The following is a 26772-nucleotide window of genomic DNA, read 5'->3' as shown; positions in this document are numbered from 1 at the left end:
GGCAACAAGACGACTCCAAACAACCAATAATTCTATAATCTTCAAGATGAATTTTTCCAACCTAATTTCCATTCCTGGTCTTTCTTTTAAGGATGTTGTGAATTGATTTTAGTGGACTGTTATCTCCAATTATGTACACAAGATGACTTCTTGGATTTAGAATGAAACATAGTGTCCATACCAGATTAAAGCTCAACTTTGAGCTGTTCCTTCACCCCCTCCTCCCCTCCAGTGAGCATGGTAGGATCCCATCCTATTTAGAAAAGGGTTAGCCAGGATTAAAGGGTGTTTCTGACGCTCTTATCTAGTGTTTGAGCACTTGATCACGGAGGCGTGCCCTAATCCGAACATCAATGCAGTTCCATCAACACGCTCTCCTGGAGCAACTCGCCAACAAAGGGGCTGTTGGGGCTTGTTTAGATGGGGGCCACACACACACACACACGCCCCAGCCTTAAACACACAACATACACACACGTGCAGAGAAACATACAGATCCCTTTTAAGGAACACTGTTTCTGCTGTTGCTCGCTGCTGATGTCAAATGTCTGATCTCATAAACGTCTGCTTGTTCTCTGGTGACGGACTCAGATTTAGGATCTGTGAAGCATTTACGTGTGTGTCTTCATCTGCAGTGCCGTGTGTCGCACAAGGCCTGTTTGGAAATCTAAGTGGGAGATTAAGTCAGGTTGGTTGATCACCAGTGGATTTGTTTACAGCTGGCTTTAGACAGAGATGATAAGCTGTTTATGTCAGATCTGTCATGAATAATTGGAAATGTCTGGGCCTTCTGATGTGTGTAGCATGATATCCTTTGCGGTAGCATTGGTGTAGATAAGCAATCAACAACTGTATATAATTTTTCAAAACTATTATTTAGACCTTTAAAATGAACAATCAGTAACAGTTAAATGGTTTAACATTACTGCAGACAACTTGTGTCTATTAACGAATCTGCAAAAGTCTTAATTTAGAGGAGCATTTAGTAATGGTGCATTTCTTTCTAAGAGTCCATATGGCTACACAGGCAGAGATAGACAGGCTGGTCTAGTGTGATCAAACAAACAATTATTTTTTTTTTTAAATGACCCTTTGCTTCCCCTGTAGGCCTGCTGGCTATTTGACAGGACTGTAGATCATACTATTAGATGAGCTATAATTGCAAGTGACTGCTCTGTGTTTCTCAGAAGTAGCTGTGTTCTGTGTGTGTGTGTGCCTGTGCATGTTTGTGTGGTGGGGGTTCAGTGGTGTTTTTGTTAAAATAAAAGGGAGAAGTGTTGTGCTTACTGTGGATTCTTTAGGAAATTGCTGTCGCACACGCAGGGGCTGGAGCCGAGGCCTGGCGACAGAGACAAAGTCTGGCTCCCAGAACCATTACTGCGCCTGCTGGAGCCACGGAGGCCAAGCTGTGTGAGTCAATGTGTGTTTTGATAGTGCCGCAAGGTTTTTTGAGCCCAAGCTTGACAAAATATGTGTATGACTACAATGGTGTCTGTACCTAATTCAGCTTTCTTTGTTAAGTCTAATCAAAAGTGTTGCTTTTCTTAAAGCTGTTGTTGAGTGATAATGCCAGTTTATTCCAACAAAATCTTAGTTCTTTAAAGTTATAATTACACCAAGGCAAAACAATCTCACAATTATATTGGTGACCTTTTCATATACCTTATGGAGTGTCTGTGTCTATATTGTGATATTATATTATATTATATGAGTATGTTTAGATATCACTACAAAAGGTCCAAAGTTGAGAAGTTACCAATAAATTAGCAGTCCAAACAGAAATTTGTAGTCGCCACTCCAGAGAACCCACAGACTAAACAACGATGACCCCAATGGTGACCTTAGAAGTACACACACACACACCAAAATGATATATAGCATTTTTCTAACCTCCTGGTCCAAGAGCAAAAACTGAACAATTTGGTCAGTATTGGGGGGAAAAAATAAATAAAATTAAGAAAAAATAAAGTTTTTATAATCAATAAATCTGCCAATTATTTTTGAAATCCTTGATCATTTTTTACCTCCAGAACCTCAAATTATGACCTCAAAGGAGCCAAGTAGTCATGTTTCTCCCGGCTTAATGTTTGCATTTGTTGAATACAGCAGATTGTGTTTCTTACTGGCTCATGATTTAAGAACCTACCAAAGGATGGGTATGCCAAATTACCTTAGGCTACAAATGCTGTGGATTTAGTTCATGTTACATACTTGTTCCTGTACAAATAAACAGAAACAAGGAAAGACTCGCATAAAAATCAAGCTACAACTTTGAAGAAATCAGTGGGTACAAAGGATTAGTTTCATCAAAAAGCTGACCAAATGTAAAAATGGTCAGAAAAGTATTTCTGCTGTGAAAAGTCCTATTAGAAATGTATTTTAATAAAAAACATCTGAATTCTGAGTTAGAGCCAAAAGCATATGTTGTGAGGTCAACGTGACCTTGAACTTTGACATCGCTAATCTGTTCATTCATGAGTTCAGGCAACAGTTTGTGCCTAAATTGAAAAATATTCTTTCTTCGGATATCTAGTTCATGAGAACAGACATCTGTTACTTGCTCAGAGGAATAAAAAGTTCTCATTGTCCCTGAAACCCATGACTGTCCTCAAAATTGTTGCAAGTTTGCTGTACAGTTCAAAATTTACATTTTGCAAGGCAAGTAAAAGCATAAAATCTGTACATCTCAGCAGCCAGAGCCTACAAATGTTCGCAAAATTTGTTGAAATGAACAGTGAACAGTTTTAGTCAATGAGATCTTAGTAACACTTGTCCAAAACCCTTGATGCCAATGTCATTGTGACTAGTTAAAAATCGTTGGTTTCCAGGTGATTGCATTTATTTCTTTTTTTGTATTTAGCGACCGACTGCAAGAAGTTGCAGCAGGTCATCCATAGGTTGAGTGTGCTGCATGGTCAACCACTGGGTCACCATTGTTGATTGCAAGGCGACTGCATAGGTTGCCTGCTGGGAAGCAACATGTCTCCAGACAATCGCGACTGCAATCATTCTCAGACAGGCTGACAAAGCAAATTGCAAACCGTCATCTAATCTATAGACTGGCAGATTTTCAATTCAGTCTGCACTGACGAGTCCAGCACACCTAAAATGTGCCTCTTTGCAATAGGGGAGTCGATTCAACTGGTTGTATTCTGATTATATTCCTATATAAAAGCAAGGTTGCTGAGTGCCGTTTTTAAGTTGCCTTTAGCAATTTTCCAGGCAGGGCTAACACACAGAGACAGACAATCATTGGCCTGCCAGGTAGTGATTTGTCACTCCATTGTTCCTCCGAATGCACTGTTGGCATGCTTTACACCACTGCATCTGAAACTTTGCATTAAACTTGGTGATATAAGGCTTGGAAGTAGCTGCTCGGCCATGGAAACCAATTCAATGAAGCTCTCTATGAACTGTTCTTGAGCTAATCTGAAGACCACAGGAAGTTTGGAGGCCTGTAGTGATGAACTCTGCAAGGCTGAAGACCTGTGCGCACTATGCGCCTCACCATCCACTGACCCCACTCTGGGATTTTAAATGGCCTACTACTTCGTGGATGAGTTTCTGTCATTCCCAACCACTTTCACTTTGTTTTAATACCACCAACGGTTGACAGTGGAATATTTAGTAGTGAGGAAATTTCACAATTGGACTTCTTGCAAAGGTGGCATCATGTCACAGTACCACACTGGAATTCACTGAAGTCCAGATAACAACCTTTTCTTTCACAAATTTTTGTTGAAGAAGTCTGATGGCTAGGTGTTTGATTTTATAAACCTGTGGTCATGGAAGTGCTGGAACACCTGAATTCAGTAATTTGAATGGGTTAGCCAATATTTCTGGGATTGGTGCATTGGCACTTTTTTCATTAGACATTTGCATTTAGCAGCCTTTTTTCCTGAAGAAGAGCTCCACCATTTACACCATTTAAAAGTGCAAATGGTGTTACTGTTTTTCTATTAAATACAGTGAGAGCACATATAATATTAAACATATAATTTTTAATTAATACATTTTAGAAAATTATAGTGACCCACTTTAAACCATTTTCCGTACAGTCTATGACAACCAGTTATGGAATTTGAGAGCACTGAGCCAGAATGTGAAGGCCTGTCTCCCTCTGCTGGAAGAGAGATGTAGTGTTATGGTGGGAAGCATTGCAGCACTGTGACCACAATAGGAACCCCAGTCCCAATGACTCCTATTTGCCCCTAAACCTCAAAAACTGTTAGGTCGACCTTTGACCTTATACCACACACTGGAGCAACCTCATTTGTCACCTGGATATGGAGTGTTGTGATAAGGGGGTGGAGGGAAGAGCGGGGTGGTTGGAGGGGTGTATGGGTGTTTGGGGGTCATTAATGTGCAGGGCAGTGCCAATGTTGATTCTTTTTTTTCTTTTTTTTCTTTTTCTTTTTTAAAGGGGGACGTGGCTTTGGGGGTATAAACAGTCTTGAAGGGAAAGAAGGCTTTTATGTGTGTGTACAAAAGTTACAGACAGAGAGACGCTGTCTGGTTTGATTCTGATTGGCCGGGGAGGCCGGGGATGCAGAGGGGTCATGGAGTCAGGCCTGATGAATGTTTTGTGATACTCAGGGGGGGTCTGTATGAGAGGGGGAGCGTAGTGTGGTTTGAATTAGTGACAAGCTGAACCCCTTTAAACATACTCTGTAATTACTAGTATAACTTAAATCAGTAGAGAAGGTTCATAAAAAAACTTTTGGAGATAAGAACAGGAAAAGTTTTCATTTTTATTCCCATTTATTTTTGACAGCTGTTAACTTTTTCAAAATATAGCTAGTTCCCTATGCAGTAAAATCTTTGATATTTTTGACAACCACGCACTAGCTGAAGTGAAGCTGTGCTTAAAAGACTTGGCATATATTTCAAAATTGTCTGTATGTGAGGAATTTTAAGGCACAACTCTATAGCAAAATGTAAAATAAAGTGTTGCTTTTTTAGAAAAAAAAATGTGATTAAGCTACTACTTAAGTATAAAAATTACACCTTTGACCAAAGAACTAGATTACACCTGAAGTTGATTCCCAGGGTTGACTGCCCACTGCTCCTAGAATAGATTAAATGTGGACGTTTCCAAACACTGAAAAATAAAAGGATATTTGATCTATCTGCTTTTTCTTTTTTTTTTATACAAACAAATTTTCACCATCTCAGTTTTACCTCAACTGCACTGAAATCAAAAGAAAGGCCACTGAAATCATTTTAAAAGATGAATTGCGGTTGTAATGGGGAACATTATTACATTTGGAACACAGCACATATAGTCCCATTGAAATGAAGTTATAGGTTGTAATGATGATGTGTAATCTTCGCAGTTATTTGAATTACCTGGAGGCAGAATAGAGCATACTTACACTAGACACAGTTGCCTCATACTCTGCCTGAGCATGATTATCCTCCCTCCCCACTCACCCTCTGACCTGCACTCACACTGCACGTAATGAGCCGGGTCCAAGTATGCATCCATTTGTCTCAGCGCCTCAGTTTCTCTTGTACATGTTCTCTTTATTTCACATGCATACACTCTCCTGAAAAGCGCTCTCGCACAGTTTCGCAGAGGCAGCTGTCACTGAGGAAGTGTTGACATTTCATATTTGAGTGCAGATAGCGATCAAACTGTATGCATCCCATACTCAAGTCCAACTGGACCATAGTTTGCCTACTTGTGCCTGAGCATGGCATGCATATCACACTAGTCAAATGAACTGGAGTTTGGGGGGTTCAACATGCTCGGGCAGTGTACTGATCACCTTGTGTCTGCTGTGCCAAAGACTACACCCTAAGGGTAATTGGGTTCCTGCTCTTAAATGTTCAACCACATACACTGCAAGTTGTTTTAACTCGTCAATGTCAGCTGTATCTCTCATGTGTTGATCTCTAGCTACTGATACATCTTTTGATGGCCTCCCACCATGAAAGAGCAATCGCATTATCAACATGTCAACATTTTAACAGTAAGGAGCTTGTAGTTGATCCTGCACATGATTGTTTCATTAACAACAAGCACAAAGAGGTCTTCAGAGAGAACGTTTTCCTAATATTGGTAAAGAGAGTTTTAACCAGGTGGCGTAAGGATGCATAACCCTTCAGGTTCTTCATCTTTATCTTTACTCTGATCCTGAGTAGCTATAAAAATGTATAAAAACTAAGTTTCCAGTGCCAGAAAAGTATTTTACCTTACTGGTGGTTACTTACAAATATTTAATCATTAAAAAAAACATTAAAAAAAGAAACAACACAGACAAATATCCTTGAGCGGCCATTATTACAGTTAACTGAAAAAACAAAGCCAGTCGACTGTCAAAGTGGAAAAAAGCCAACAAACAGCAAGTGGCTGTTAGAAATATTTTCCTACTGCCAAAACAACAAGCATCCATCCATTCGCTTCCGCTTATCCTTTTCAGGGTCGCGGGGGACGCTGGAGCCTATCCCAGCTGTCATAGGGCGAGAGGCGGGGTACACCGTGGACAGGTCGCCAGTCTGTCGCAGGGCCAACACACAGGGACAAACAACCATTCACACTCACATTCATTCGCACATTCACACCTAGTGACAATTTGGATTATCCAATTAACCTATCCCCACAACTTGTTGACTCATCAAAAATAAATAATGGCTTTCTAGTTTATGACAGAAGTTGATGTTTGGGAAACATGGGTGCCTGTGGGAGGTAAAGGTTGTTTGAACCTGGCACCTCTGCATGAAACTACACATTAAAAACAGATAATCATACAAATTATAATCCAGTAAGTAAACCATAGATGAAAATAAAGAACAGAAAATTCTGTAAAACAACCAGAGATATGTTTTTAAATTAATTAAATTTGAAAGCAGTAGGCCAATAGGATACTAAAGAAGAAAACTATGCTCTCTATCTGCCAGATTCAATGTGGTTGAATTTCCTAGTTGGTATGTCTGTACAATGGTATTACTTGCACTAAGTACCGCAGCAATTTCCTAATGTTGTAAACCTGCTCAACATTTGGCAATAAAACCCTTTCTGATTCTGATTAAGTGAAAAAGTGAATTAAATTCCAGATTAAAAATTTGTTTGTCAGAGTATTTTCCACTTATCAGTACAGTTTGTATCCCTAATACAGTACTTTGTCTTGGATCACCTCTCATTCCTTTTGTTGGAAAAAGAGAAATAGACTCAGTCAGTCATTGAAATATCAGCAAACATAAGGCAAAAACGATTTCATCGATTTTTTTCTGTTCAAGGACACTGGCAATCTGTTTTGGGATCATAATCGTGGTGAACAATGAAGCTGTTGGCAGACACTTTGTAAATAATCAAAAGCTCAAGCTTTAACATTTTTTCTGCCTTCATTTTTGATAAGATTCCCAACAGCACTGACTGAAACACAAGCCCAAACCATGACAGAACCTCCCACCATGTTTACAGATAGCTGTAGATACACATTATTGTATCTTTCTCCTGACATAATGATGACGATTTCAACCAAAAAAAAAATTGGATTCATCACTCGATAAAACCTGTTGCCACTTTTGTCCACTTCTTGTGTAATTTGGTATACCTCAGCCTTTTCTCCCTATTTCCCATTCTTAAAAATGGGTTCTCTACAGCCACCCATCTACTGAGACCATTTCTGATGAAGCTTCAGTGAACTGCAATGAATGAACTGAAATGCCAGATGCATTTGTCAGCTCTCATGTCAGGTCTTTGCTGGATTTGTCGGAAGTTTCAGACACTGTTCATCTGCTGTAGGTATCTTTTTAGGCCTGTCATTTCTTGTGTCCTCCACTTGTTCAATTTTTTCAAGATTTTAAATATACTATGCCAAGATTTAAGCAAAAAGCTAATTGGGAATCACTTTGGCAATGTTTGTAGATTCAACTAAAGAAATGAGAACAACTAATGTGCTTTTGCAACAGGATGGTAGTAGCAAGCAAGTCGTAAGTGGCAAAGTGTTAAGTGGGTTGACAAACATGAAGAAGCATTCCTCTGAAAATGTCAATGTTCAATAAAAAATGCAAAAGACCTTCAGAATTACTACTGGAGAATTATTGCTCAAGATCACTAGAATACTGAATAATAGGAATAGGATAGTGGGAGCCAGTGTAGCTCTACTAAGACTAGACTGATGTATTCTCTATTATTGGTTTTCATTAATAACCTTGCAAAAGAATTCTGAATAAGCTGCAGCCTACTGAAAGTTATTTTAAGGAGTCTAGCAAAAAGAGCACTGCAGTAATTCAGTTTTCAAGAGAAGAATGCATAAATGCCTGGATGAGTTTTTCATAGTCATGGCAAGTTAGGAAAGGTGTGACAGGTCAAAACGCCTGCTCTGAAAATAGCCTGAACACACTCCAACTCAAGCCAAGCCAGGTCACAAAGCAAATGCCAGTGCAATACTTATTTGAGGGTATCTTTCCAAACTAAACATTCATGACAACCAGTTCCTATAGGTTCACTAATAAAAATGAATAAATAAATAAAGGAAACTGACCAATCTTATCTGTAGCATGCCAACACTAAGTTCATGGATAGAGGACAGAGAAACTGGAGTATTGTTTAAAATCAAATAACACAAGAGGATAACAGCACTATCACAGAACTATTGAAGAACAAAGATTAGTGCTGACCAATAAATAATCATTATCACTGTGATAGAACTAAAGCATTTCAAACCACTGTGTGAAAGGTAATGAATAAGAAATGTAAGTGACTCATGTCAGTATTTCAACATGTCCAATAAAATCATGAAATACACTCACTGGCCACTTTGTTAGGTGCATCTAGTCAACCGTTTGTTAATGCAAATATTTCATCAGCCAGCCACACTGCAACAACTCGATGCATTTAGGAAAGTAGACATGATCAAGACAACCTGCTGAAGTTCAAGCTGAGCATCAGAATGGGGAAGAATGGCTGTTGTTTACAGACGGAATAATCTGAGTATTTCAGTAACTGCTGATGTAATCGGACTTTCCAGCAGCACTCCTGTCAGCTAAGAACAGGAAACTGAGGCTGCCAATTGCATAGGCTAACCAAAATTTTTCAACAGAAGATCGGAAAAATCTTGCTTGGTCAGATGAGTCTCAATTTCTGCCACAACACTGGGGTTTTTATTTGACCATAACAATATGAAGCATGGATCCATCCTACCATGAAGCAATAGTTCAGGCTGGTGCTGGTGTAATAGGGTGAATGATATTTTCTTTGTATACTTTGGGCACCTTAGTACCTGCTGAGCATCATTTACACGTCACAGCCCACCTGAATATCCATGTCCATTTCTTTATGACTACAGCATACCAATGAGGCTATGCTTCTGTTGGCCGCTTCCAGCAGGGTACCTCACCCTATCACGAAGCCCCAATCAAATCTTATAGCTTCATGAACATGACAATAAGGACAACATACTCAATTGGCCTCCACAGTTACCAGCTCTCAATCCAATAAAACTAGAAGTGGTGGAGCGGAAGATACACATCATGCAATATAACAAAGTATTTTATTCTATTTTGTACAGTATTTTATTCTATGTGTATAGTACTTATTGTATTGTACATAGTATTTTATTTTATTCTGTTTTGTATAGCATGTTATTCTATCTTATCTTATTTTATTGGGGGGTTTTTTCCCTTAATTTTTACTGTTCTTAACTTGCACTTTCTGCTGTGACCACCAAAATTTCACACGTGTATGATTAATAAAGGTTCATCTTATCTTGTCTTATCTTATTCATGTGCAGCCTGGTCTTACAGTCCCACCACAGGATTTCAGTCAGGTTGAGATGTGCAGCATTTGTATGATGCCATCATGTCAATATGGACCAAAATCTCTAAGGAACTTCCAGCACCTTGTTGAATCTATGCCACAAATTAAGAAAGTTCTGAAAGGAAAAGGCAGTTCAAAGTGTCAAGTGAGTGCAATTTATTTTTTGTTTTGGAATATTATTTAAAAAAAAGAAATGTGTGAGGCCTATTTTAGGGTTGGGACACTAATTTTAATCATATAGCACTAAATCACAACAACAGTAGCTTTTTAAATGAAAACAGAAATATATGTCATCACCATACTTGTCATGGTCCCCATGTCTGCCCGGCCGGCCCCGCAAGGTTACTTGTGTTTTTGTTTACTCTCTCCCTCTTTCTCTCGCCACTCCACCTGGGCGGAGCTCACTGCGGGCTCCCGCCCTTGGCCCACACACCTGTTGGCCATCACGCTGCCATTATGTGTTTGCCATTTAAGGCCGGAACGCAGACAGTCTCATCGCTGGATGATTGTGTGAGACACGTTAGTGAGCCACTCTAGCCTCAGTGAAGTTTTCTTGTGTTAGTCTGTGATTCTGCGTAACCCATCTCTCTTGTGTATAGTTTTCCCAGTCCCGTAACCTAACCGCTTTGTGGACGTGTGTAAGTTGGAGTGTAAAGAAGAGAGCGAGTGTGAGAGAGCTTCCCCTTCCCGGATTTCCCCCTGGACCATAGGAACCCCGAATTTCCCCCACTGTATATATTCTGCACCTGGTGATTATGTAAATAAACTTTGTGTTTGGAACTGAACCCTGCTCTGTGCTTGAGTCCCGCCATCGCTTGTGACAGTAATGGATGTTATGACACGTGGCATATATTCCTCACACTATGCAGGCCTATTAAAAGACTACTTTCCACATTAATGACAGCTACATTCAATAGTAGCACCAAGCCAGAAAAGAAAACATGTCTAATAATACAGGGAGTGCAGAATTATTAGGCAAGTTGTATTTTTGAGGAATAATTTTATTATTGAACAACAACCATGTTCTCAATGAACCCAAAAAACTCATTAATATCAAAGCTGAATGTTTTTGGAAGTAGTTTTTAGTTTGTTTTTAGTTTTAGCTATTTTAGGGGGATATCTGTGTGTGCAGGTGACTATTACTGTGCATAATTATTAGGCAACTTAACAAAAAACAAATATATACCCATTTCAATTATTTATTTTTACCAGTGAAACCAATATAACATCTCCACATTCACAAATATACATTTCTGACATTCAAAAACAAAACAAAAACAAATCAGCGACCAATATAGCCACCTTTCTTTGCAAGGACACTCAAAAGCCTGCCATCCATGGATTCTGTCAGTGTTTTGATCTGTTCACCATCAACATTGCGTGCAGCAGCAACCACAGCCTCCCAGACACTGTTCAGAGAGATGTACTGTTTTCCCTCCTTGTAAATCTCACATTTGATGATGGACCACAGGTTCTCAATGGGGTTCAGATCAGGTGAACAAGGAGGCCATGTCATTAGTTTTTCTTCTTTTATACCCTTTCTTGCCAGCCACGCTGTGGAGTACTTGGACCCGTGTGATGGAGCATTGTCCTGCATGAAAATCATGTTTTTCTTGAAGGATGCAGACTTCTTCCTGTACCACTGCTTGAAGAAGGTGTCTTCCAGAAACTGGCAGTAGGACTGGGAGTTGAGCTTGACTCCATCCTCAACCCGAAAAGGCCCCACAAGCTCATCTTTGATGATACCAGCCCAAACCAGTACTCCACCTCCACCTTGCTGACGTCTGAGTCGGACTGGAGCTCTCTGCCCTTTACCAATCCAGCCACGGGCCCATCCATCTGGCCCATCAAGACTCACTCTCATTTCATCAGTCCATAAAACCTTAGAAAAATCAGTCTTGAGATATTTCTTGGCCCAGTCTTGACGTTTCAGCTTGTGTGTCTTGTTCAGTGGTGGTCGTCTTTCAGCCTTTCTTACCTTGGCCATATCTCTGAGTATTGCACACCTTGTGCTTTTGGGCACTCCAGTGATGTTGCAGCTCTGAAATATGGCCAAACTGGTGGCAAGTGGCATCTTGGCAGCTGCACGCTTGACTTTTCTCAGTTCATGGGCAGTTATTTTGCGCCTTGGTTTTTCCACACGCTTCTTGCGACCCTGTTGACTATTTTGAATGATTGATTGTTCGATGATCACGCTTCAGAAGCTTTGCAATTTTGAGACTGCTGCATCCCTCTGCAAGATATCTCACTATTTTTGACTTTTCTGAGTCAAGTCCTTCTTTTGACCCATTTTGCCAAAGGAAAGGACGTTGCCTAATAATTATGCACACCTGATATAGGGTGTTGATGTCATTAGACCACACCCCTTCTCATTACAGAGTTGCACATCACCTAATATGCTTAATTGGTAGTAGGCTTTCGAGCCTATACAGCTTGGAGTAAGACAACATGCATGAAGAGGATGATGTGGACAAAATACTCATTTGCCTAATAATTCTGCACTCCCTGTATGAACCCAAACATTAGCAAGCTATAGGAAACTAAAAATGTTATTTTAACCTGAGATCAAATTGTCTTGAAATTATATGCATTTTTCTTTTATCTCATTTACCTTTTGATTTAATGATTACTTTTTTAAGGTAAATGCATCAAATTCTAAAATCCAAAACAAGGAAATGGTCAATGGCTGGAATTTCATTTTCCTTTTAGCAAGGAAGTGGTCATTTCTTTTAAATCAGACACTTGTAAGAAGTTACATTTTGTAATAAATTCAAGAAGAAGAGTATCTTTTATTGTCTGTGCCTTGTAGTGGCCATCAGATCTGTAGCAATGTGGATCATTGTGGATCATGAAACAATGTAGTGTAATGATATTCTAATGACTTTGGTGTGGGTTTGTGGTAAAATTCATTTTATAAATATTAAAACATACTCATCCCATCAAACATACTCAAGCTCTCTGATTAAACTGCATGCTGCACACCTTATAGTTAACTCAAGCTGGGTTGTTAGGTCACATCACTCATGATATGACAGAGATGTGAGTCAAGCAGAAGGGATTTATTCAGAATTGTGGAAGGATGGGGTCATCCTTAGTGCTGTTAGGAGATGAGGTGGAGGACAACCAGACAGACTTTCAGGGAGATGAAAGCTCTGGTTTTGAGGAGACTTAGTTGAGGCAAATCAACAACATCCAAAATACACTACTAGGGCTCTGAGGTTGTGTGGTTTGGTTTCCCTGGTACAAACTGGAGTACAGGGCAATGACTTGCAAAGGAAATCATCTGCCATTCTATACAGGCCTTCCATGGTCTTGGTAGATTGAGGCAGCCTTGTTGCTCTCTGTTAAAAATAAAAGGGCTCTTCAGGCACTAGCCTGAAGGCTTTATTCTTTTCAAAACTAGGACCCAATATATCAAGATCTTTGAGCATCTGAGTCATGCTGTGACCATCGATATGCTGAACAATGTTTTTAGCTCTACAGTGGTTTTAGCTGCCTTCAGACAGCACCTGCCTCTGGCTTGCAAGGTCTAGATTTTTGTTATAAACATGGTTATTTACTGTTAGGCAATCACAGGTGTTTGTGGTTAGCGTAGTCTTGTTTTCATTTTCTTACTAAAAACAGTTTCAACCCAATTTCAGTAGGCTTCAAAATAAATTCATAAAGAAGAGGTGCAGAGAAATGCACTTCAAAAATACAGCAAATATAATACTAATTATATAAATAAACTAAATAAATAGCTATCAACCTGATTATATAACTCTATATTTATGTATGTGTGAATTTGACTGAAAATGGCTACAAGACAAAAAGACTTCAGAAGCAATGGTTGCACATTGCTTCTTAGCAATAATGGATGTAAGAGGTCCTGTGTCCCTGCTCAGGCTCCTCAAAAGTTGCCAAGTCTTTCCATGAACTTTAACCTTCCTACTCTAATGTCAGGCCCTCCTCTACCTCGTCCCCTGACAGTCTGACTACCAGAACTATAATTCTAAGTAAAATCCCTTCTGCCTCACTCTGCTTCAAGTGTGGAAATATGTTGAGTTAAGTAACTCCTGCTGTCCACTGCAAGTAACAATGAATAAAAGTTTCTGTTTTGAAAGGTTTAAATCTACTGTACATTTCTGAAGTCCTACTGAACTAAAGAATTTCATAGTTAAGAAACAAGTTGACTTTAAGCTAATGAAACACAATATCTGCTATATATATATATATATATATATATATATATACATATACATATACATATACATATAAAAAAAAAAAACCCAGCACGCCCCTGCGGGTGGTTTATTCTTCAAGCTCGGGTCCTCTACCAGAGGCCTGGGAGCTTGAGGGTCCTGCGCAGTATCTTAGCTGTTCCCAGGACTGCGCTCTTCTGGACAGAGATCTCCGATGTTGTTCCCGGGATCTGCTGGAGCCACTCACCTAGCTTGGGAGTCACCGCACCTAGTGCTCCGATTACCACGGGGACCACCATTACCTTCACCCTCCACATCCTCTCGAGCTCTTCTCTGAGCCCTTGGTATTTCTCCAGCTTCTCGTGTTCCTTCTTCCTGATATTGCTGTCATTCGGAACCGCTACATCGATCACTACGGCCGTCTGCTTCTGTTTGTCTACCACCACTATGTCCGGTTGGTTAGCCACCACCATTTTGTCCGTCTGTATCTGGAAGTCCCACAGGATCTTAGCTCGGTCATTCTCCACCACCCTTGGGGGCATCTCCCATTTTGACCTCGGGACTTCCAGGTTATACTCGGCACAGATGTTCCTGTACACTATGCCGGCCACTTGGTTATGGCGTTCCATGTATGCCTTGCCTGCTAGCATCTTGCACCCTGCTGTTATGTGCTGGATTGTCTCTGGGGCATCTTTACACAGCCTGCACCTGGGGTCTTGCCTGGTGTGATAGACCCCAGCCTCATATATATATATATATACATATATATATATATATATATATATATATATATATATATATATATATATATATATATATATATATATATATATATATATATATATATGTGTGTGTATATACACATATATATATACATATACATGGAGGGAGGTTAGCCAACTAACGGAGTTGCAGAAAGGTGCGACAAAGAAGGTGCATAAGAAATACAGCAAGCTGTCCATACCTGAGGCCTTGGAAACTGCCAAGCAAAGACTCACAGCCTTGGCCAGCCGCTTGAGGAGGTACACCAGAGAGATAGAAGGCAGGAGAATAAACCAGCTGTTCTCCACAGAACCAGCAAAGGTGTACTCTCAGTGGCAAGGGAACAATAATAATAAGAGAACAGCACCACCAAGGCTGGAGACGGAGCAATACTGGAAGAGCATATGGGAGAAGGACGCAACCCATAACGGCAATGCTCAGTGGCTAGTGGATCTGAGGGCAGACCATAGCGACCTCCCTGAACAGGGTCCAGTAACCATCACAGTGGCAGATATCCAAGAAAGGGTCTCCAGTATGAAGAGTTGGACAGCACCAGGGCCCGACATGGTTCACGCCTACTGGCTGAAGAAGCTGACTGCACTCCACGAGCGTCTGGCAGCACAAATGAACCAGCTGCTAGTTAACGAGAGACACCCGGAATGGCTAACCGAAGGTCGGACGGTCCTGATCCCCAAGGACCCCAAGAAGGGATCCAACTACCGACCAATAACCTGCCTCAGTACTACATGGAAGCTCCTGTCAGGCATCATATCGGCTAAGATGAACAGGCACATGGGTCAATACATGAGCGGGACACAGAAAGGAATTGGCAAGAATACCAGAGGCGCAAAACACCAGCTACTGGTAGACAGAACAGTCAGCCGAGACTGCAAGACCAGACTGACCAACCTGTGCACTGCCTGGATTGATTACAAGAAGGCCTATGACTCAATGCCCCACAGCTGGATACTGGAATGCCTAGAATTGTACAAGATCAATGGGACCCTAAGAGCCTTCATCAGGAACTCAATGGGGATGTGGCGTACAACACTAGAGGCCAACTCCAAGCCCATAGCACAAGTCACCATCAAGTGCGGGATCTACCAAGGAGATGCTCTGTCCCCACTGCTGTTCTGCATAGGCCTGAACCCCCTCAGTGAGATCATTAACAAGACTGGCTACGGATACCGACTACGGAACGGAGCAGTTGTCAGCCACCTCCTGTACATGGATGACATCAAGCTGTATGCCAAGAGTGAACGAGACATCGATTCACTGATCCACACTACCAGGCTATACAGCAATGACATTGGAATGTTGTTCGGACTGGAGAAGTGTAGTCGGATGGTAACAAAGAGAGGGAAGGTAGTCAGAACTGAGGGGATTGAACTACCAGAAGGCAACATTGCAGAGATAGAGGACAGTTACAAGTACCTGGGGATCCCGCAGGCAAATGGGAACCATGAAGAGGCCGCTAGAAAGGCTGCAACCACCAAGTACCTGCAGAGGGTCAGGCAAGTCCTGAGGAGTCAGCTGAATGGTAAGAACAAGATCCGGGCCATCAACACGTACGCCCTGCCCATGATCAGGTACCCTGCTGAGGTAATAGGCTGGCCAAAGGCGGAGATAGAAGCCACTGACATAAAGACAAGAAAGCTCCTTACCATGCATGGAGGGTTTCACCCCAAGTCCAGCACCCTGAGGCTGTACGCTAAGCGGAAGGAAGGGGGCTGGGGACTGGTGAGTGTCAGCACCACAGTCAAGGATGAGACAACGAACATCCAAGAATACATTGGGAAGATGGCCCCAACTGACCGAGTGCTCAGTGAATACCTCAGGCAGCAGAAACCCAAGAAAGAGGAGGGAGACGAGGAACCATCATGGAAGGACAGGCCCCTGCACGGTATGTACCACCGGCAGATAGAGGAGGTGGCTGATATCCAGAAATCCTACCAGTGGCTGGACAAAGCTGGACTGAAAGACAGCACAGAGGCACTAATCATGGCAGCACAAGAACAAGCTCTGAGCACAAGATCCATAGAGGCTGGGGTCTATCACACCAGGCAAGACCCCAGGTGCAGGCTGTGTAAAGATGCCCCAGAGACAATCCAGCACATAACAGCAGGGTGCAAGATGCTAGCAGGCAAGGCATACATGGAACGCCATAACCAAGTGGCCGGCATAGTGTACAGGAACATCTGTGCCGAGTATAACCTGGAAGTCCCGAGGTCAAAATGGGAGATGCCCCAAGGGTGGTGGAGAATGACCGAGCTAAGATCCTGTGGGACTTCCAGATACAGACGGACAAAATGGTGGTGGCTAACCAACCGGACATAGTGGTGGTAGACAAACAGAAGCAGACGGCCGTAGTGATTGATGTAGCGGTTCCGAATGACAGCAATATCAGGAAGGAGGAACACGAGAAGCTGGAGAAATACCAAGGGCTCAGAGAAGAGCTCGAGAGGATGTGGAGGGTGAAGGTAACGGTGGTCCCCGTGGTAATCGGAGCGCTAGGTGCGGTGACTCCCAAGCTAGGCGAGTGGCTCCAGTAGATCCCGGGAACAACATCGGAGATCTCTGTCCAGAAGAGCGCAGTCCTGGGAACAGCTAAGATACTGCGCAGGACCCTCAAGCTCCCAGGCCTCTGGTAGAGGACCCGAGCTTGAAGGATAAACCGCCCGCAGGGGCGTGCTGGGTGTTATATATATATATGTTAGGGGTGAAACGATACACAAAATATATATATATATATATTAGGGGTGCAACGATACACAAAATTCACGGTTCGGTTCGATACTTTGGTGTCACGACCTTTTTAATTTGTCATTTATTAAAATTATAAATATATATTTTAACTCAAAAGTACAGTTTTTAAATTTAATGTTGCTGAAACAAAAGTAATTAAAAAAATAAATATATCTCAGGGCTCTCAAAATTTCAAAATCCCTGGTCGCCCTTCAGGCAGGAACACTTCAGTTTTTGGTAGCCCAAAATAAATGTAAGTAGCCCGAATAAAAAAGAAAGCAATTTTTTGATTGATGTTTTGTTTCCTGTTTTGTTTCCTTTACAATATTATACATTAAAGTATAATATTGTAAAGGAAACAAAACATTAATCAAAAAATTGTTGAAAAACAAATTACAACATTGTATAAAAATTACAATCATCAACTCAAATACTTGGTTCTAATTGAACAGAAATTTCTATGAACTTGTAAGAACTGTGTAGGACATGAATCAGTCTGTGTCAGATCCTGAATTTGAAATTTCCACTGAAGTCACGGGTAAGAGACAAGTGGAACCAAGATCTAGGCCATTTGCTTTTTGAAGTTTGCAAAGACTGCTAAATTTTGCCAGTGGTAGTTCACTCTTTGCAACATAGTACACTGTTCTAAACAGATTTTTCAGGTTTATTTTTAGTATGTTATTTGCAATTGGTGTTTGTTCTGGGAAAGATATTGCAGACTGAGCAATAATGCATTTCTTGCATTTCTCATGGGTTCTAATGGGGGCCTTTCTTAAAATGACTGGTTCCAGTAACAAAGGCGCTTGTCGACTCAGAAATCGAGAGAAAACCAACAACACACCCGGCAGAACATTATGTTATTTACAAGGGTGCACATAAGTGGTCTGCATGTGCGCATTCGCTGTCAGAATAAAAGACGCGCACCAGATAAGAAGTTGCAACGCGCGTTTGCGTCCATATAAAAAGCACTGTTTTTGTCCGCTAGAGTGGGATTTTCACGGCACACTCCGCACCACATCTCTGTCATTTGTTTGAAGCCAGCTCACCTCCTGCAACCACTTTCCCGAGAATACGTGCTTATTTTGTGGTTCGGACTCCTTCTGACATTTCTTTGGAGGTGGAGGAACACCAAAGTAATTGCTTAAAGGAGCTTCTTCGACATCTTTAAGAGTTTTAAACAAATGTCTGTCCTCCTCCAGAAAATCTTATGTATGCAAACATGCGTTGCAACTTCATATCTTGTGCGCGTTTTTGGGGGTTGTTTTGACAGCGAATGCGCACCTGCGGACCACTTATGTGCAGCCCCGGTTATATAGCTCGTCATATTGCAGCCACAGAAATTCTTTTGTCCATGAAACCATAAAGCTGCACTTTCTTTTTGCCTTATCTGATTTGTCATAACTTTTCCGTTTTGTGGTAAGCTTTTCTTTGGCTGTCACTTCTTCACCCTGACCTGTCTTATTTGGCTCAGCAGAACTAAAATATATATCCTGCTGCTTTTACACACACACACATAACGGTCAGCGATTCTCTGCGCGATCAACCTCTCACATGTTTAAGCTTGCTGCGGGAGATTTCACTTGTCATGTTTGCATAGTAAGCTAACAATTGATAAGACGATGTCAGAGGAATTGGTGCGCCAGGACGTCAAGCTAGCGATTTTGCAAGCCCTGTATCTGATTGAGGAATCACTCATCTTGGGAAAAGAGAGTTTATTACAGAGAAATGGCTCTTTCCAAAATAAAAGCTATACTATACGCTTCTTCTGGGCTATATTCTCAGCAGCATATTGTGGCGGGTCAGGGCTGTTCGGGCTTCTGTTTATACAGTTATGTTTTGTTTATGTTGCCATAGTGACGGGTGACGCCCTCTCGCTGTGACGGTGTGTCCTTCTGGGGTCAGGGGGCGCCCTGTGTGTTGTTGTTGTTGCTGTGCGGTTGCCGCGCTGAGCAGTTAGCTAGCGGCAGTGTTCTTCTGCAGATGTCAATAAACGGCTGTGCTCCCTGGCTAGCTCACGGGAAGCAAGACCAGGCACCTGGACATTTGCAGGACTTTGTGTGGGGCAATGGGGTCGTCGGGGACGACTGACCCCTTAGGTGGGGGCTATGTAGCGGGTCGGGGCTGTTCGGGGTTCTGTTTGTACAGTTATGTTTTGTTTATGTTGCCATAGTGACGGGTGACGCCCTCATTGCGTGGCACATCCAACATACTGTTTTACTCTAGTCTATGACTCGCTTACCTTCAGGGTCATACGTCACATGAAAACCAAAATAATTCCAAACGCCAGATCTGAATGAGGGTGGGGAGGTTCAATTTGCCATGTTGCAAGGAGAGCTTAACTTCTGTCTCGCTAGCTCGCCCTGCGCTCTTCCTTCTGACGATGCTGTCTGTGTTGAACGCTCAGTGGATTTGCGCCTAGGCGGAGTAGTCGAACGTAGATTCACTGAGCGCTCAACACAGACAGCATCGTCAGAAGGAAAGTTGATAAAATAAATTACAAATTTTGTATTGTTCCATACATATGCGTCCCGAACCGAAAGCACCGTATCGAACGGTTCAATATCGATACGAGCATCGTTGCACCCCTAATATATATATATATATATATATATATATATATATATACACACATACATACATATATACATATACATGTGTGTATGTGTACACAAATATCACTTCCTTATTGATGCCATAATTATTTTTGAAACTACTAATGTCCTCCTTTTAAAAGTAAACTCCATGATGCTAGTAGTCAAACCTCCACAAATGTGATATCACTATAAAGCCCAGGAGGACCTAGTACAGTAGAACTCAAATAGTTAATAAATTAATAAATTGTGCTTTATGAAGAGGTCTAAGACTAACGTCCACCACAGAAGAAAAGCATGGGTCTTGTAGTTACGTCGTATGCATGTTAATCAAGGTACCCAACTTAGAAAAGCTCACCTATGCGCGGTAAATGTTAGCTAACACTGACAATAGTCTCTCCAAATTGCTCAGTGAAAAAAACCTACCGAGTAATGTTGTGGAGTTATGGTCGTGTTGTCGTGTTGCAGACGTTGTTGTAACTCTTTCCAGTGTTTTTAATGGATCTTTGCACATAATGGCACAGTCTCAGGGGTACAGATCCCGGCGTTCCTGACTGACACTTTGCATAGGAGCCGAGCATTGCAGGAAGCTTTTATTTTGATACTTCCACTGACCGGAAGTTTAAATTTGCTTTTAGTTAAAGATTTGATACCCCATCATTTAGTTGTTTCAATTCACAATGGACACCCCATAAAGTAAAGGACATGCAGTACTGTGCAGAAGCAGATATTATTATATTTATGAAAAGCCAGATATTGTTTTGTTCTGGTGGTCTTGAGCAACAGTTCTTGAGGCTTTCTGAAGATTTTTCAATTTTCTTTGAACATTGGCTGCTTTTGCAATCATTCTCAGTCCAGTACTTGTGTCTGACTATTTTCAGAGGAACTTTTTTGTTTACTGACTAATCACTGACCAATGAATCACTCAAGGATAAAAAAAAAAAAAAACAGCTCCAAACCTAAGGGATCAATCAGTGTTATGTTATGTAACAGGAAACTTAGCAAAGAATCTATTTTAAGTGTTATATTTAGGCAGTTTGTTCCCATTTGTTTAGTTGAATCTTCCAAAGATAACCGGTCTCACAGGCATAAAATAGTATCTTTGAACTAACAAAAAGGAATTCACAAAAAGATATTGGCCAAAAAAGGCATATCTCAGCAAGGTGTGCAGTAAAGAATTAAGAAAACTGGAATGTCAGGCCTCTAAAAACTGTCTACAGCAGATGAACAGTATCTAAACGTATGTACTTAAGAAATAGGAAAAAAATATTTATAAAGGCCAGAAAAAAGACCTGAAATACACATCTGGCCTTTGAGTTGATCTAGGTACTGTTAACTGAAGCCTCACAGAAATGCTCTTAGTGGCAGGGTGCCTGTCAAGAGACAGTTCTTAGGGAGCAAAACAGTGAGAAAAAGCTAATGTATGCCAAATTACACAGGAACTGGGCTGAAAATCCAGGTCTGATGAAGTGATCAAAGCAAATTTAAAATTTTTGGTCAACTTGTGAGGGCTATGTACAAAGAAAGTCAAGTGAGAGATACAGCAGTGAGTGTTGTACAGCCAACCTTAAAGCACAGTGGAGGCTCTGTCATGGTTTGGGGCTGCATTTCATGAAATTATGAACACTGAAAAGTATCATCAAAATTTTATCCACCAAGCAATACCATCTGGAAGTCATATAATACACGACAGCTTAATTTTTCTGGATGACAATGATCCCAAACACAGTAAAAACATACCTGGATGCAAAAACACACAACAGAGCACCATTAGTTATGGACTGGCCTCCCCAGAGCCCAGACCCCGCAATACTGAAGCAGTGTGAGATCATGCAGACAAAGAATCTTACTAAAGGCAGCCCACATCCAAAGAAGATCTTTAAATGTCTTTTGGGAAACTGAAGGATTATTCCTGATGACTACTTAAGATAATTCCAGAATGCTCTCCAGACTGTGTTGAAGAATAAAGGTGGTCATACCAAACTTTCAAGCTTTTTAGAATTCTCTGTTTTGTTTTTTTAACTGATCAAGCAGGGACTTCTACTATAGATACAACTATAATTAATATAATAGATGAATACCATGTTAATACAATATTACAATATTCAACAGAAGTATAAAAATATAAAATAATGAACAGGCATGATTTATGAAAAATATATAACTGGCAAATTTGAAAACTCATCTGGAATAGTTTTTATATTTAATGATTGGCATGAGGAGGGTGACACTCCAAACCAGACCCTTAAAGGTAGCCCATAAGTATGCGGACCTTTTATAGACTCTTGCTGTTGGCCTTCTTCTCCTGCAGATGGACATCAGAAAAAAACGATCGCGATTACGACAAGAGCCACCGAGAAGGATGACAAGAAGATGAAGACTTTCAGTGTGCTTTTAAGCATCCCCAGGTACTTTTTCCTTTTCTGATGGCGAGGAGCTATCTCTATCATGTGGGATTTTATTGACTTGACGATTGCGATTTCCATGGCTGGATCCTGCATTACTAGCACAGACTCAAGCTGTTCACGACTGAATGTCTTCTTTAGGTCTTTTAAAACCGCTTTGGAGACTTTTTTAACGAGTTTCTTGTCAGGACAGAATTTCGACGAGATGCGGAGTCCGTTCATCGTCTGGGCCGCCAGGCATCCAACGGGAGCTTCCCACTCCTGCTTGGTATCGGTGTGGGGACCTATAGCTCCACAGTCTTTGAGCACCATGAAGGTCACATCGCAGACAAACGCCAGGTGCTGCTTGCTCTGGTCTGATGTGGTGGAGGCACATTTATCAGCCGCAGCTGATGATGATGTCAGTTCCACAGCAGGTGCGTCTGTAACCGATTCATGAACTTCAGACTCTGCTCTGTTTTTCGGACCTACTTTTTCTTGTAACAAACCTTTGGGACGTGTTATGGTCTCTGACAGCTGCTGGTCCCCGCCTGCCCCGGCTGCAGCTTCACAGTTGGGCTTTGGCTCATCAGCATCAAGTGCCTGCAGTGGCTCCATAACAGCAGAGTCCTTGTGCCTCTCCGTGATGATCAACTCTGCTGCATCTTCCAACGAGGTAGCTCCCGACAATTTATTTTCCTGTGGGTGCTGGTTCCCGTCTGCCCAGGCTATGGCTTCACAGCAGGATTTAGACGTGTTAGCTGCCGATGACTGTGGCAGTTCCATAATGCTTGAGTCCTTGAGCTTTTTCAGGTTGTTAAACTTCTCTGTGTTTTCCAACGCTGTGTCTCCTATTATTATATTCTCTCTTAATGTTAATGTTAGGTTCTAAAACGTTTCTTTCTAGTTAGGCTACTAAAAGTTTTTTGTTTTGTTGTGTTTTGCGTAAATTTGTATGAGGCTGTGAGACAACTAACCCTGCTGGTGAGACATCAAAGCAGAAAGTGGAACTGAATCAGATCATATGACAACCAAAAGCTCTGATGTCAGAGAACTCTATCTTTGATTCCATGGCAACAATAAGGGGAGAAACGTAAACGCGTTTCTTGTAGCCACTTCCAACTAAGTAGCCTACTTCAGCAGGGCCGTAACCAAGGCTTCAACACTGTGATCCCTAGTCCCCAAGAACATTTAAAAACAAGGGGATACATTTTTTCCATTATACGCTGTAATACACTGATCTAATAAAAACAGATACTTATGACTATGATCACAATTGCTTTTGCTTGCGTTTTATAAAACAACAACATTTTTTGCATGTGTGGATTTCATTTCTGCTTTCTACAAAGGAAGAAATAGCTAGAATAATAAAGAAGGAAGAAGAATAAAAAGGAAGTAAGAGAAAGTCCAGTGTCACTGTACCATCCTTTCGGCACCATAATGTACCATAAACCCTCAGAAGGACTGTAACAGTTGCATATAATTCTGCAATAGCTGCTTAAATCACACATAGTTTTTCTTGCTTTTTGTTGAACAACAACATCTTTATATAAATTTATGGCATTTGCATGTTCTCCTTCTGCCTATCAGTGCTGATTTTATTAACCAAGAATTTTTGCCACAAATGTTCTGATAATTTTCTGCGCTGTAAACAAATAAAAAAATAAAAAAGTAAATTAAAAAAGTCTCAATACACAGTATTGTACTGGATGTAAAGATTTCACATATTTGTTATTTACAGTATGCTGCTGAGTCAGCTAAGTCAGGTATTGCAGTCCTATTCAGCGGAACCCCAGGGGTAGACCCAGATCTCCCCACATCTTGGTGTCCCTGGATGAGCTGGAGGAGGTGGCTGGGCTTCTCAGCTCAGACTGCTGCAAACACAACCCGAATCATGATGAGTTGCAGAAAATGGATGGAGTTATTTACAGCTATCTTTCCATATGTTTTCATTTATACAATGAATTGTGGAAACAAAAAACCCCATGGAGGGCAGCCATTGCCCTGACAGGGTTAATTTTGGATTCTGGAGCTGGAGAAACTAAAGGTTTCTTGTATGCTTGTTTACAGACCTGAAAGTTGCCGTTGCGTAACACGTTACTGATGACAGCTGTGTAATGTGATTTGTATAGTAAGTGGGCATTGTTAAATAAAAGCTGTATTTGATGTTGTACAAAAACTTGCTCTAGCTCTTACAAAAGGATTTGCATGGAAAGAAGGCTATGTTGGTTCTTATGGACCGCTATTTACAGCCTGATAACCATTTTGAAGTGTATGGTCACAAGTATAAAGTGAAAATAATGGTCTTAGTTCTCGAAATGCTGATATGAGGTTTTTGTAGAACAGCAATAATATTTGCATTACATATAACAAAGAATGGCAATACATGTGTTGTATACGAGCAAAATTAAAGACATTGGTTTGTTGTTGCTAGTCAAAGAAAGTAAAAGCAGCATCTCTTATTTGTCAGGTATTGTATGAAATATTACTGCCACTATATGATCACACAATTGGTTTGAAGTAGAATTTATAAAGGAAGAGTTTGAAAACATTGTGATGTAAGAACCTATGTTACATTAGTCTTTCATTAACTAATCCTAAGCTGGAGTCCTGAATGTTGCAGTTGCATTAAACACTGTAGATGATGATGATTTTTGTACCAAAATAAAGAGGAAACAACATTATGAGTTCAGTATCCCTTTGCCATCCTTTCTGCACCACAGACACAAGAGGACCCATCCATATGAACCCAAGGAAGAACCAAAACAGTTGCATGTAATTATGATCACAAGTGGTTTTGCTTGGTGTTTTTTTTTTTTTTTTGTGGCAAAGTAACATTTTTATAACAGTTTATAGAGTTTGCATGTTCCCCTTGTTCCTACTAAACTAATATATTTCGGTATGTGTTCCCATTTATATTAGAGTTTAAGTACTATAATAATTTTATATATATATATATAGCACCTTTCAAAACAATGTTACTGTCAGGGACCAAGCAGTAAAGCATAAAGGACACAGGTGTTTTAATTCAAAAAGGGGGTTTTATTGACCCAAAAACATGAAGATATATTTAACAAAGCCAAAACTTAAACAGGCAGAGCAATAAAAGAGGTCAACTCAATAGACTAAACTCAAGATAATAATTAACAAAACCTCAAACAAACATAAGATAAACTAACCTGCTGGTTTAGCTAAACCAAATGACACACACGGGGGAAAACAAACTGGCTGCCATATAACCAACTAATACAAAACAATTAAACAAACATGAAACCCCACCCCCCCTCCACCCCCCAGGCAATGAAGCATGTGGTTCTATCCAATTAGGCTGTCAGTGATAAACACCTTTTGCCAGACAGGAGGAGAAGCCAAACCCCAGGTAAGTCAAACAAAGAAAGATGCATTAATATAACATAAAACAGAACTTTGACCTTGCAAGGTTAATATGTGTGCACGCCATATAAACATTGGAAGGCGTGATCGAAAAATACATACATTTAATAAAGAAACAATATTGAACAATAAGTAGAATATATTAAAGTAGTGACTGTAAATTAAACTAAAGTGAATCAACGGGTCCCGCGACCCTGAAAGGGATAAGCGGAAGCGAATGGATGGATGGATGGATGAATCAACGGGTGGTGAGGTGTGGAGCTTACCATGTGTGGCATGCCATCACAGTTGCAAAGTACTTCACAGGATAACACGCAACAATAAAGAATTAAAATTAGAAAAATTGGTCAATAATCATAACTCAAATTAAACGATTATTAATATCAATTATAGACAATTTTTTGTTTTACAATACAGAAACCCCATCAGCTGGACTGATGCCAACTTCGATAGAGATCTGCATTCCTCTCATGTATGACAAATTTTACACCTCTCACTATAGTTTCACACAGCTGCTATTGGTTTGCCGCTTCCTGCTCTTCCTACAAGGTTGTCTTGTGAATTTATTACACACCTGGAGCATCAAACAGCAGCATGCAGTAGATCTCTATCACAGTAGTGCTCTATCTAAGCACATTTCAATGCTCAGCTAGAGTACAAAAGTGCTATATAAGACGCAGTCCATTTACCATTCACCACACAGGCACAGTAAACTGGACTGGACTTTAGATATTTATAAATAAAACCAATGTAACTCCTGCATTTACGCTCACCAGTTCATTTTGTTTAAATTTTAAAATGTCAACCACCCCAAAAGGATATAAGACACCTCCACAATTGTAAAGTCCATTAAGTTGGTCAGTTTTTCCTCAGTAGGTTGTCTGTTGTGAACAGTGGTGAAGAATTATCATAATTACCTAATGTTTTTTCCATCTTCATCTGCGATTAAG

The 26772-nt window shown here is 40.7% G+C and overlaps 1 long non-coding RNA gene across 2 annotated transcripts; it reads left to right on the top strand.

Annotated features, from left to right (window-relative positions):
* Positions 1 to 505: 505 nt before the first annotated feature.
* On the top strand, positions 506 to 10541 carry LOC146655330 (uncharacterized). Of its 2 annotated transcripts, none has more exons than XR_014914361.1 (4): positions 506 to 688; positions 1324 to 1410; positions 9741 to 10285; positions 10366 to 10541. It is a non-coding gene; the product is annotated as an uncharacterized LOC146655330 (long non-coding RNA). The 2 variants fall into 2 exon arrangements; XR_014914360.1 differs by having other exon boundaries at positions 1302 to 1410.
* The last annotated feature ends 16231 nt before the right edge of the window (positions 10542 to 26772 follow it).

Source organism: Rhamphochromis longiceps, linkage group LG13 (genome assembly GCF_057381845.1).
Source record: "Rhamphochromis longiceps isolate RC_006_pf linkage group LG13, R_longiceps_female_GT1.1, whole genome shotgun sequence".
Lineage (NCBI taxonomy): Eukaryota > Metazoa > Chordata > Actinopteri > Cichliformes > Cichlidae > Rhamphochromis > Rhamphochromis longiceps.
Note: the sequence above shows the minus strand (reverse complement) of the source record. Positions and strands in the feature narration are given on the sequence as shown.